The sequence below is a fragment of the Neofelis nebulosa genome, chromosome 6 (genome assembly GCF_028018385.1).
Source record: "Neofelis nebulosa isolate mNeoNeb1 chromosome 6, mNeoNeb1.pri, whole genome shotgun sequence".
In the NCBI taxonomy this organism is placed as follows: Eukaryota; Metazoa; Chordata; class Mammalia; order Carnivora; family Felidae; genus Neofelis; species Neofelis nebulosa.
The window spans coordinates 129,459,217-129,473,604 of record NC_080787.1 but is presented as its reverse complement, the minus strand read 5'-3'; positions in this window follow the sequence as shown (position 1 = coordinate 129,473,604).

Below are 14,388 nucleotides of genomic sequence, written 5' to 3'. Positions count from 1 at the left end.
GACTTCGGCTCAGGTCATGATCTCACGGTCCGTGAGTTTGAGCCCCACGTGGAGCTCTGTGCTGACAGTTCAGAGCCTGGAACCTGTTTTGGATTCTGTGTCTCCTCTCTCTCTCTGCTCCTACCCGGCTCATACTCTGTATCTCTCTCTCCCTCTCTCTCTCTCTTCAAAATAAGTAAACATTAAAAAATTAAAAATATATGTATGTATCCAATGTAAAAGTTCAAGAAGCCATTATCTCTGAAATCTCCCAGTTGGCATGCACTTGGCTACACTGAACCCAATGTGGTGAACGATGGGAAAGATTAGATAGACATGCCCATGGGCAGACCCAACTAGCCATCAGGCATCCTTGGCCCATGATACTTTTAGGTCCCCACAAACATGTTCTAATTTCTTTTAAACTCAGAAGAAAAGGGAACTTTTAGGACAAAGAGTGTTTTAATACATGATGTTAATACATTCATCTTTGTGCCAACATAATCAGAAGATATAATTTTTAATATTTTTTAATGGAGGAAAGAGCCTGTGAAGGTAACAGTCGTCCATATTAGTTTCCTATTGCTGCTATAACACATCAGGACAAACTTGGTGGCATTATTATCTTCCAGTTCAGGTGGGCAGCAGTCCAAAACGGTCTCGCAGGGCTAGAATTAAGGTGTCAACGGGGCTGCTTGCTCCCCACACAGAGGAAGAACTGAGGGCCTACCATCTATTAGGCCATGGCAAGAGTCCTATTGAAGTTAGAGCTTTTATTGGGAACCTCTGGTATGCTACGATCTGATGGCGAGGTGTGAGGAATCCCTCCCACCTTCTTCAGGTCAATACACGCTGCCCCCATCAGAACATTCACTTTAGAATAAACTTTCTAAAGCCAACGCTAATGGCCTTGGGCAAATGGAATGCGGTTGTCAGGATACCTCCGCGTGGTTCACTGGGGGTTTTCTACTAACAGATTCTCTTGTTCCAAACCTGGTTCTCTGAGGTCACCGCAGTATAATCTTAAGATGACCATTAAGAATCTGACAGACACATTTTCAGGATTAGAATCATAATTACAAGAAGAATGTGGAAGGCAGCCATCCTGGCATCTTCACAGACAGGATAGTGATATTTCTAAAAACAAATGGGCTGAACAATGATCCAACAGAATTCATCCTGCCAGAGAAGACCATTGAGCCAACATATGTTTCTTACTACAAGGGATTCTTCTCTATAGAATTTTATATAATTGATTCCTATCTCCTCATTTTTCCTTTACAAACCCAGACACAGCCCCAGAGATGCTAAGTCCCTACATGTTTCACTTTTTAAATCAGATACGTGACGCGCAGAGACACATTTGCAGTCAATGGTTTGAACGAAATAACGGTTGGGGAACCTTTTGTGATTGTACATTCTAATTTCAACTCCCTTGTAATCCATTCCTCTGTATTACCATCTATAAAATGGATATAGCAATAATAAACCAAGTAATGAAATTATTTATAGGTATAACCACTGATGGGATTGTAGAGCACTTTACACATATAAAATCCTAAATAGCCCAAGCAATAAAAAGTAACATTTCCCAGTGACATCTTCATGAAAGCCATTTTCTTCTGAACAAGCACAACATCCACAGAGTTGCCAAACCTACCACACTGCCTGAGTAGACATGAAATATAAACCAGATAGAAAAACAGGGAAACATAACTAGATCTGAATTTGAAAACTGGAATTTTATCACAGTTACAACACATCTTACATTCTCCTTCTTCTTCTCCTTCTCCTTTTTTTTCTTCTTCTTCTTCTTCTTCTTCTTCTTCTTCTTCTTCTTCTAGTTATTGCATAGTATTTTTCTTTCCATCATGAAGAAAAAATATCACAGAAAACTAGCTTACAGAGAGATTACCACATACTTCCTGAGTCTTTTGGTGAAAGATTAGGTTTTTCAAAACACTTCTCCAAGAGAAAACTCTTTGAAGTGTGTTTACTGCCATTTGGTCACTAGAGATTTTGGTTATTTGCATTATTTTAAGATGTCCTCATTTTCCAAAGCCTGATCATAGGAAGTGTAACTGTGGGAGACACTTGGATAAATAAGAGAACACTAACAAAATAACAATATGAAATGCATTTGGAATTCCTGACTGAAGAGAATTGAAAGGGGGAGGGTGTGCTCATAAGGAAAAGTTAACGACTGAAATCTGGGGCAGTTTTATTTCTGAGGGGGGAAGAAACAATTCTCCACTGTTGATGTGTAATTTGTACAAAGACAAGGTTTTAAAAAAAGTGAAAGAGCAGAGTCAGGAAGGTCGGGGCGTTAAGTGGGATTTCTGCAGAGAAATTATATAATAACACTTTGGAAAGAAGACATAAGTGAAACTGGAATAATGACCTCCTAGGTGCTGTTTGGCCACAAACTAGAAATTTCTCCCTTTGTCAGCCTTTGCACCTTATCTCTGCAAGACAGGCTAGGGAACAGAATGAACTTTGAACAGCAGAGAACTACATCCAACCTGCAACAGCAGAGAGAAAAGAAGCCACGAATGTGGGATGTTATATTCTCCCAGAATATTTTTTGACATTCCCTCGATTTTTTTTTTCCATCTTGCTGCCATACTTGCCCAACCATGCTGAGGTATTATGCTATTTTAGACATGAGTTAACAGGTCTCTTACATACACACATTTCCACATTCCAACGACACCTATTATATCCTTTTCCTCCCAACCCCACCCCCGCCACACACACACACACACACACACACCCCACTCTCTCTTTCTCCACCACAAAGTGCCCTTTCCCTCCACTCACTTTTCCTTGTGGTTTAACAGTTCCCAGTTACTGAATGCTTCCAAGGCCATGCCAACCCTCAGGTTTGAAGGGGTTCCTGGCATGTGACATGGGTGATTCTGCAAAATGTAATGGCTGCAGCCAGAGAGCCGGTAAAATGGAGCAAAGGGCAAAGAAAAGGAAGGGTTTTCATTCAGCTGATCATTAGGTGAGGAGTTGGGCATGGCCTCAAGGGATCTCCTTCTTCACCCTGCATTGTGGGGACCAGAAGCATCAGCTGGGATCACATCAGAAATACAGAAATGCAAGAGCCACTCTGAGTCAGACCTACTGAATCAGAATCTGCATTTCAGCCAGACCCCTAGATGATTGAGGTGCACAGAGATATGCTTCACTGTGTCGGTCTCCTTCCATCAGGAAATTAAGGAAAGTTGTCAGTCGTGTAAACATTTATATCCAATGAGGGAAACGCTAACTGGCCTTGATAACAGATTTCAAGAACCTTTCCCTCAGTGATCAAGGTGCATTTCCACTCATCTCTCGCTTACTACTCTTCTCAGAATTCACTAGAATTGTCTTTGCTGCACACTCAGGGCCCCTTTCTCCCAGCAACTTCATGGCAATATGAGAAAACTATAGTCTAAGATGCAGGCTTTGGAACAGAAACCTAACCCCTCCAAACCCCCCACCACGCCGGATATTTAATAGTATGATGAGCGCTCCACCCTCCACCTTCCACCGCTGTCCATGAAATCCACTCACGGAGACAGAGTAGTGTGACCCCTCCCAGGGGTACTTCCATCCAACTTATAAGACACTTTTGAAAGCATAGTGTTTGGCAAAGGATATCAATTCTCTTTTCCTTTTTATGCTACGAAGTCGGGCTCGAGGATGTTCAGGAACCCCTACATCGTATCTCACAAGTATCGACTTCGTCATACGGCGAGTCTGCCCTCACTACAATGAGAAGAGTCGCTTGCATGTTTGTTTCTTTGTTTGTTTGCTTGCTTGCTTGCTTTTACATTACTGGGGGTTTTATTGTAAAGTGCCTTCTAGGCCTTAGAAGTGATGGAAAACATCAACTGAAGGGTCAGGACAGAGTTACGCAAAGTTGCCTTTAAAAAAGGGAAATTGCTCTATGGAAAGATGAGTGGATCTGAAAAGGGGTTCATTGCCACGGCAGCACAGTAAGAGAAGAGTCCCAGAGACAAACAGGGACAGAGCCCATCCAAGCACTCTGGGGAAGGCACTCTCCATTGTCAGATTTTGAGTTTGTGCATTTCCAGTCCCACCAAAAAGTCATTCTTACAATAGAGGTGGATACAAAGCCTGTGTAATTGCTCCCATTCACAAGATCATTCCTATTATGGTTTGGATGTTTCAAGCTAACTTGACCTGATGCTGCTACTCATCCAGGGTATCTAAATCCTATTTTCCATATTCTGTCCTACCAACATAAAAATAAAAACGGACACATAAAACTGAAGGAAGATTTGACTTTCCTTAAAACCTAGTATCAGCAAAGAAAGGGCTAATCGTGTGGATCCCACTTACCGCCATGTCTTTTCACAATGAACGGACTGACTTTCTCAAATATATATCAGTCTTAAAACCTGTTTTAATGTGAGTCCCTCCATGAGAAAAGGACACTCAGCCAAGATGCTGGCAAAGCATCTTCCTGGGCTACAAGCCTGGGGGCTAAAGACAGATCGTGACAACTTAAGGCCCAGTGGCTGCTCTAGTAGGCTTGAGAAGAGATAGTCCTGGGCGCTTAGCTTCTGGTGACCATATCATTATTAACATGGCATTGTTATCTCTAAGATCTGTGATCCATGAAACTTTCAGGACTCATTAGAACTATCTGTTCCTCATACAGTGCTGGGAATGCCTTGCGGATATCAAAAGACAATCAGAAAATCATCAAGGGAAGAAGGGTCATCTACCTATTTTCAACAAATATTTCCCAGTTTTCTTCCATGTGCCTGGCACTATAAGTGATGCTGGGAATACTTTGAATCAAGAAATGTAATGTGCTAGGGTCATAATAGAAGAATATAAAACAGTGCCCAAAGGACAAGAGGTGCCCAGATCTTCTGGGGGAGATTCAGGGCTGTTTTACAAACGAAAGTCATATTTGAGCTGAGACTTGAAGGGTAAGAAGGATTGGGCCGAGTAGGTGATTTGGAGAGAGAATCTGACTGGATATGTGAATAAAAATGGCTAAAGCTATACAGCAATTAACACTGAATGGATGGCAAGGAGAAAGAATAGCTGTGACTTGGTAATTAAGGACTTGGATAAGAATAGATCCTGTAGCCTTGCTACTAACATGTGGTCTGCAGATCAGCAGCATCAGCTGGGATCTTATTAGAAATACAGACTCTCAGGCTGCAGCTGAATGAGATCTTCTGAACTAGACTCTGCATCTTGGCGTGTTTGGAGAACTATATGCATCTCCATAAAGTTAGGTGGTGAAGTCATTAAAGGATAGCAGGAGATGTACTTAACAAGTAGTGCTACAAGGGGTGATATTTGCCATACAAAAGGGTAACTTTAAGAACTTGAGACAGACTAAATTTGCATATTCAATGTGTCTCTAATAGCAGGATGGAGAATGGATTGGAATTAAGATAAGTACTAGTTCTGGAAAAAAGAAAAGAAAAAAGGAGAAGAGAAGAGAAGGGAAGGGGAGGGGAGGGGAGGGGAGGAGAGGGAAGGGAAGGGAAGAGAGGAGAAGAGAGGAGAGGAGAAGAGAAAAGAAAAGAAACGAAAAGAAAAGAAAAGAAAAAGTCTACGGTTGCCTGGCTGCCTCAGTTAGTGGAACATGCAACTCTTGATCTCAGGGTGGTGAGTCTGAGCCCCACATTTGATGTAGAGCTTTAAAAAAAAGTCTAAACTAAGGCAGAGGCAATAGAAAAGAGACTTTGAGAAACTTTTAAGAGATAGACAGAAGAACTGATGATTGATTAGCTGAGGAATACGATTCCTAAGTTTCTGACTTGGATACCTAACTGGATGGTAATGCCATTCATATAGATGATGAAAATGAGAGGAAAAGTAGGTGTGGGGTGTCAGAACGATCTTTTCCAGGTATGCTGAATATGAGGAGCTTTGTACACACGTATGTAGAAATATCTACTCAGAGTTGTATATTTAAAACTGGGCTATGGAGAGATCCAGAAATATGAGTCTGGAAGTCATCAACACAGAATGACTGACTCCATTGACAGAGATATAATTTTCCAAGGAGTCTGTATCAAGTGAGAAGAAAATCCTTCCTCTGCTTATTTCTCCATGAAGTCTTCTCCTCCTGCCCCCACTTCCCCACCACAGAAGTTCCAGGGCAATGTTGCTGTTACCGGTGAAGAGCAGGTTCTCGGTTCTGGAATTTTCTGTGACATTCCTAAATATTTCTAAAATATTTCTGTCCAAAATCTCACCTCATTGTGTTTCTACCTTGGATCACATGATTGTGCATGAATCTGATTTTAAAATGCCTACCAATGATTTCTGAAAATTAACACGGTTCCCATCCTAAGAAGTCCATGTGCATTTTACAAGATTACTTACCTAATGCCTAAATTTAGAACAATACACCAGAGGATATGTAATTCCCTGGTAATTTCCAACACCGTGGCCTACCAATACCAAGCATTTTTGGGAAACAGATAAATTTGGTGTTGGTCCTCCTTCTACACCACCACTAAAAGGACAGCTACTAGTGTCCCCCTTCCCAACAAAAGGCTAACTAAAACCAGGCATGATTATCAATATCAGTGATGTCTGGGATTATCTTTAAAATAACTCAAGCTATTTTATTAGAGTTCAAGGAGAGATAAAAGAAAATATATATGCAAACAAGATTGGTCATCAGTTGATAATTGTCAAAGCTGAGTGACGAGTACTTTTGGTTATTCTTATATATGGTTGACATTTCCATCATAAAAAAGTTTTGTGTTTGTTTTTGTTTTTGTTTTTGTTTTTTTAATAACAGGAATGTTGATTGAATAGTAGGCTTAGCTTCATGCTCTGGACCAGTCGGATTTGACCTAACTTCTTGCTCTGGACCAGTCAGATTTGACCTAATTTTTTGGTTCTGGGACCCGTCAGATTCTTAAGGATACAAAGTAAATAACAGTTTTATCTTTGAATTTGCCAATAGTCTCAAACTATCACTCTTTGCCTAAGGCGTTTTTGTCATTCCAATTAATCCAACATCATTCAACACATTCATTAACATTATACTTACTCCATCTTCCAAATCATAATTAATAGAAATAAGACCAAGTATTTTATGGTGGTATAAATCACCGGGAGAATCTTCTCAATTATATAGTTGATGAAAAGCAATAAATGATAATAATTCTGCAAATTCACCTCAAGATGATCCTCAAAAGATCCATAAGGTGCATTCACTTAATTTAAATTCCTACATAGCACATTGAAATGTCTCCAATATTTCAAAAGCCAGAGTTAAAAAGAGAAAATATAATGGCAGTTATGTCTAATTTGGCTTTTAATTTACTAGAGAGGAAAGATTCTTCATTAGAAATGCTTATAAATATAGCCTCAAAGTCTCTCTCTTAGTTTGCCATTTAGAAACAAGTCAGGAAAAAATATTTTTTAACTATTGAATTTTTTGTCACAATCACAAAAATCCCTAACATCAAGTGAGCAAAGAATTGCGTGTTTATTTTTGATGTAATGATACACCATTAAAATAACAGAATAAAGAATCAATAGGGGATTGGCCATAGTACCTACTGCTGTGAAAAGGATTCCTGAACCTAAAATGATTCTTCAATCCACACTGACATTCTCACCCAAATACATCTGAATAAATATATAAATAATTACTATGACTAAACAGATCTAAAAAAATTTTTTTGGATGAAACGGGACTATTGAATGAATGGAGTATATTTTTCTCTTTAACATCCCATTTGTTTAGGTCATTTGCCTGTTCCCTCTCAGAACCATTCCTGATTGTTCTTTAAATCCACACCGTATTTTATGAGGCAAACTCTAAACTACAGTTCCCAGGATTCCTTTCACACTAACTTCCTGTTAGGTTTGGCTAATGGGAGGCATTCATGGGAGAGGTGAGGGAGGGAAGTGGAGAGAAGCCAGAGCATTTTTTCCCCTCTTTCTACTCTGGGTAGTGACTATGTCTTCTGCCTAGACCAGTTTCCATCAGAGAGCCTCTCCCTCTGTGGTTCAGGCCCTGGGGATAGCCCCTCCTTTTCCATCTCTAGGCTGTCACAGTACCCACCCAGGGGTGCTGGTCTCAGCCCCCAGGAAACACTACGTGATGCCTTGATTCCTCCAGCTATAAGGGTGACAGAGAGTTCCTGCTGTTGCTAATCCCTGGGTTGCCTTCCTTCCCCTAATTTTTAAGCTTTCCCAACACCTTTGTAATTATTTTCCCCGTGATAAATATGTTTACTGAAATATATCTGGTACAGGCTTTATTTTTCCTGACTGGCCCCTGACTAATACACTCGTCGTCTTTAATTTTGCAATTTTATAGTCTTTATAAAAAAACAAAACCATTATGTGTGTTGGCATCATTTTTATCCTTACCAAATGATTCTATTTATTGTTTATGATCAATTGCTTCTTAAAGAGCTGCAAGTATTCTTACCAGCAATTCTATTATTTTGCGGAGTACTGTTGAAAGACTGTTTACAAACATTTGGAAAAGATTGTAATTTTAAAAATTGGTATCTGGCGGCTCCTGGGTGGCTCAGTTGGTTGAGCGTCCTACTTGGGCTCAGATCATGATCTTGCGGTTTGTGGGTTCGAGCCCGGGAGCCTGGAGCCTGCTTGGGATTGTGTGTCTCCCTCTGTCTCTGCCCCTCCCCCGCTCATGCTCTGTATCCCTCTCAAAAATAAATAAGCGTTTAAAAATAACAAAAATGAAAATTGGTATCTGTGTTATTGTTTTTGTCCAGCGTGTCAGTCAATAATTACTTACTAATTTCTTCCCGCATATGAAATACTAAAAATAAATTTTTTAAATATGAGCTCTCCCTGAAAAAGAATTTACTGCCTTGCTATAGAACATTGGACATAGTCACTGAAAATGGCTACAGGACATTTAGTAAACATGTTTGCATTAGTGCATAACGTCTATCTGCACCTTTACTTGCTTGTGCAATAAGGGCATACCTAAAAAGCTAAAACGTACATCAAGTCAAACATCATTTTGTGATATAATGCAAAATGTAAACAACATAGAGCTTTATAAAATAAAAGTCCCCGCGTCCACCTCCTTCACCTATCCATTTTCTCCCAGCTTTGCACCTGTATTCCCCAGAGGTGGGTATTGTTAACAATTTGGTGTATTCTTCCAGACATTTTTCAATACATGTTTTAATTCACTCATTTGTTCGACAGATATTTATAAGCATCTACCATAGGCCAGGCACTTTCGAGTCCCAGGAGATATGGCAGTGGGCCAAGCTGTACCTGAAGCTTATATTCGAGCAGGGAAATAACGACAATCAAACAAACACATGAACACATAGTGTACAGATAGCAATAGAAGCTAAGAAAGAAAGAAAGCATAGTCATGGACAGGCAATAAGGAAAAGGGAAGGAGCAGCCTTTCTATGTTAATGTCTTCTTGAGATTATGTCACCCTGCAGATTTTAGGGGGGTTCCCTTTAAACCTACAAGTGTTTAAATGGCTGATAACCACCTCTCCTAGTCTCTTGGAGTAGGCGAATGAGGTAGATAGTCTCTTGGGGTCCCTTTCTGCCCTATCACTTTGCTATCAACAACTTCACAATTAACCACATAATTCTCTTCTTCCCTCTTTCTCTTTCTCTTCTAACAAACAGCTTCCTCCTCTCTTCCCTGGCCCACCAGCCACACCAATTACTGACTTGGGTCACATAGGCATTCAAGGTAGAAATAAATCAATAATCTGTTTACGCTAGAAAAGCAATGCAATTTGTCGGACACCGTCACTCCACGCTTCCCAGATCCTCAAAGTGCCTGACACACCCAGAACTTTTTACAGAGAGCTGCTGGTTTATCAGATGCTAGGTATTAACACAACCGGGCCATAAATTACGGCAGGGGTCAGCTCCTGAGTCCAGGGCAACTGGCTCCAGACTGGCCAGCAGCTCATGCAGGACCAACATCAAACCTCTGCCCTAAACTAGGTGCCTTAAACCAGGTCGCACTGGATACTATTTCATAGGGACTGCATGCAACTGAGGCTTACAGCTATGTCAGCTGACATAGAGCACTACAGAAATAAACGGGCAGCGGATGTCCTCAAGCAATGGAAGCAGTGTGTAACGAGAAGTTGCGTGCTATCAAGAATAAATGGGGAGAGACGGGGTGCCAGGGTGGCTAGTCAGTTAAGCGTCTGACTCGGTCTCAGGTCATGATCTCACGGCTCACAAGATCAAGCCCCGTGTAAGGAGCTGTGCTGTCAGCGCAAAGCCGGCTTGGGACTGTCTCTCCCTCTCTCTCTGCCCCTCCTCTGCCCATGCTCCCTCTCTCTTTCCCTCTAAATAAGTAAATAAATAAACAAACTTAAAGAAGGAGAAGGAGAAAGAGAAGAAGAAATGGGGCGAATTGAACCGGGGGGGAAAGGCAGGCCGAGGCGTATTGTCCCCGAACAGTCTCCTTTGGGACATGCTGTTGGGTCACCAGGTATCCTGCCAGCCTCCTGGAAGCATTTGCTATATCCCAAATGCCAGGAACTTTCTGATCTGTGTGTGAGTTAAGATAATCTTGGGTCCTTCTTACTTCCCCACGGTTTATCCTTCCTTAAAACCCTCTGAACTGAAGTCACCTGATAGCTATAAAGCAGGATTAAAATTGCATTTAAGGAAGTTTGCCAACATCGTTTATGCAATATGATAACCCTCGCTGTCTGGCTAGCGAGGTCAATTATCACTAACACATTCCAAAGGTCCACTGTATGCAGAGCAATTTGGAAAACATCAATGACATAGCCCACAGGGACATTATGACCCAGTGAAAGAGAAATGTATAAATAATAATGCCCTGGATAAAATTTAACACAAAAAATTGCATCATTGCTATATAGTCATGATGAAGAGCACAGACTCTGGACCTACGCTGCCGGGTTCAGTTCCCAGCTCCCTGCTGAGAAGCTGTTTAACCCTGGGTAAATTACTTCCATCTTTCCGTGCCTCTGCTTTGTCATTTTCAAAATGGTAATATTAATAGTTCACCTGCCACAGAGTGATGTAAGGATTAAATGAGTTAATATATGTGCAATGTTTATTGTTACACTACTATTTATAGCTTTTAATAGTGGAAAGGATGGGGCGCCTGGGTGGCTCAGTCGGTTGGGCATCCGACTTCGGCTCAGGTCATGATCTCACCGTCCGTGAGTTGGAGCCCGGCGTCGGGGTCTGTGCTGACAGCTCGGAGCCTGGAGCCTGCTTCGGATTCTGTGTCTCCCTCTCTCTCTGCCCCTCCTGCACTCACGCTCTGTCTCTCTCTATCAAAAAATGAATAAACGCTAAAAAAAAAATTTTTTTAAATAAACTTTAAAAGGGGCGCATGGGTGGCTCAGTGGGTTGAGCGTCCGTCTTCGGCTCAGGTCATGATCTCACGGTCCCTGAGTTCAAGCCCCGCATTGGGGTCTGTGCTGACAGCTCGGAGCCTGGAGCCTGCTTCGGATTCTGTCTCTCTCTCTCTCTCTGACCCTTTCCCGTTCATGCTCTCTCTGTCTCAAAAATAAACATTTAAAATAAATAAATTAATTAATTAATTAATTAAATTTAAAAAAAATAGTGGAAAGGATGGACTGTACAATTACAAACATTGAGAATAATAACAACAAAAAACAGTTTTAATTTTATATTCATCTTTTACATTTGTGCTAGTATTTTAATAGGCATCAATGCTCCCTGATAAGACTGTAAACTCTGGAAAGTTAGGGACCGTGTTTCATCTGCAGGTCATTGTCTCCTGGCAACTACCACAGTTTCTAGCACATAATAGATGCTCAATAATATGTGTCGGGGCGCCTGGGTGGCTCAGTCGGTTAAGCGTCAGACTTGGTCTCAGATCATGAACTCAAGCTTTGTGGGTTTGAGTCCCACATCTGGCTCTGTGCTGACAGCTCAGAGCCCGGAGCCTGCTTCGGATTCTGTGTCTCCCTCTGTCTCTGCCCCTCCCCTCCTTGTGTGCTCTCTCTCTCTCTCTCTCAAAAATAAATAAACATTAAAAAAAATTGAATCATATTTATTAAATTAGTAAATGGATAATCTAAGCCCATGTCTAGATCCTATGATCAACACACTCAATTAATACTACAGTGCTGCCCCATGTTTTTCCTTTTCCATCTGTCCAAAGTAGATTTTATTTATTTTCCTTGCTGTTTCATTTATTTCTTGACATATTAAGTCTCCTCAGCAATAGTGCAAAGGATTCAAACTTACTCTGGCTATATTCCTGCTTGATAAAGCACTCCTCCCGCATACAAGTCTCTTCTATTTATTTTCTGAGCGCAAACAATCTATCACATCCATTCTCCATTCTAGATTCTACCAGAGACCAAGTACAAAAACTCTGGATCACCCAGTACTCAGGCTGTCCCCAGGTCCCCCACACACGGCCTCTGAATCTGTTATAAGTGATTTACCTTGACCTGTGTGTGCACGAGAGTAGTGCCGGAATTCCTTAGGGCATCCTTGGATCTTTTTTGCCACATCCTTTGCCCTGACTCAAAGAGGAAGCCAAGCATCTCTCCTCTGGCCTGTGCCACAGATGTCTTCCACACCAACACCATCTGTAATCCCGAAGGAAATGATAGTTAAAATTTGTTGCATCTGTTGTTGGACCTATCTTTGTAGTAGGAGTAATGAAATTTAGCTTCCAGTCTAATTCATCTTTAGGCAGATAGCCCAAAATAACCTGTGATGAAAACACTAAAGGTAGACCCAACTGGGAGATACAAATGAATGTGGGGAAAAGTTCGTTCTTTTTAAATGAAGAAGTGGGATGATTTTGAAAACTAGCAATTGCAGGAAATGTTTATAATCTAAGCGAGTAGAAATTAAAGTTACGGAAAGATGCCTTTTTGTCGGTGGACGTGAAACTGTGGAAATGAGTATTTGATAACCTGAAATATGCTCTTTTTAAAATACTGTTTTTACAGTGGAATCGGGGGGTGGCTATCGTTATGTTATCATTCTAATTATTCGTGGACATATGGGAGAAGGAGAGGGAACATAAATGTGATTGCAATTAAAGTGTATCTAGAAGAATCAATTAAATGTATTTTCTATAGGAACATAAAAATAATAATTCTGTCACTCAGAATTGAAGATGCTTAAGCTCTGTATGAAATCGGTAATTTTTAAGACTTTCAAATAGCGTACTTCATGTTGATTAAACAAGATGTCAAGAGTTTTCACATGGCAAGAAAGTTTAACAGTCTTGATGTTTTGGTGTTTATCAAAAATATATTTTTGCCATTTCTGAATTATGTTAACATCTCAACCTTATAGGTAATAAATTTCTCACCCAGAAGAAAATTTAACCATATTTTGTTTAGCTTTGCATACACGTTACATAGATAAAAACACTTCTCTGGTTTTCCAGTGGCCTCATACATGACTGGTAACAAGCTGGGACACAGCCTCATCCGTCTACTCCCTCATCTAGGCCCCTGTGGGTCCACTACCCTGCACACAACAGAGTACAGTTTAACCAGTGAGCCAGAAAACCCTGGAAAAGCTCTCTGAAGGTTGGACTACTCAAACTACCCCTGTATCACCATTGTAACTTTACTAGTGGTGAATATTTATTCTGCCAAAGGGATAAGATAATTTTTGCTTTCAACAAAAATAATTTTGCAGAGCAAAGATTAATGAGATAACCAAAGTTATTCTGGCTAGGAAAAGCTATAAAGATGACTGAATGGAACATTCTTAGGGCCCTTTCACACCGAATAATCTAAAGTTCTGTCTTGAGGAAATTAAATGCTATTCAAGAAACATATTTTGAGACCTACACCACCCTGCTGGTTGCACCAGGTGCCATAATTACAAAGCAGGATTAAAATGTCCTCTACAAAAGTTTACCAGCATGACTTATACAATTAGATAACCATATATGGAAGGCGACATCGCTCTGGGATTAGGAAGTCTGGATTCAAATCCAGATTCTATCATTTCCTAGCTGTACCTGAGACGACTGCTTTATCTCCCTCACGGCCTCTGTTTCCTTATATGGAAAAAGAAGTAGAATAATATCTACCTTGAGGGACTGTTGTGTGGATAAGAAAGGTAGCATATGAAGTTCTTGGAACTGTCTGGGTAGCTAGTAAGTATTTATTAAATATTAAGCCACTATTATTATTATTGTCAGTGTGAAATTAGAGGGTCATCAACAACAAATATCCATGGAATGTGAGCACTTTAGAAGACACTGTGAGATGTTGCAAAATAAATAAATAAATAAATAAATAAAATATATATATATATATATGATTCCTTAAGAAGATTATGATGCAGGGGCACCTGGGTGGCTCCACTGGTTAAGCATCTGACTTCGGCTTGGGTCATGATCTCATGGTTCATGGGTTCGAGTCCCGCGGCCGGCTCAGAG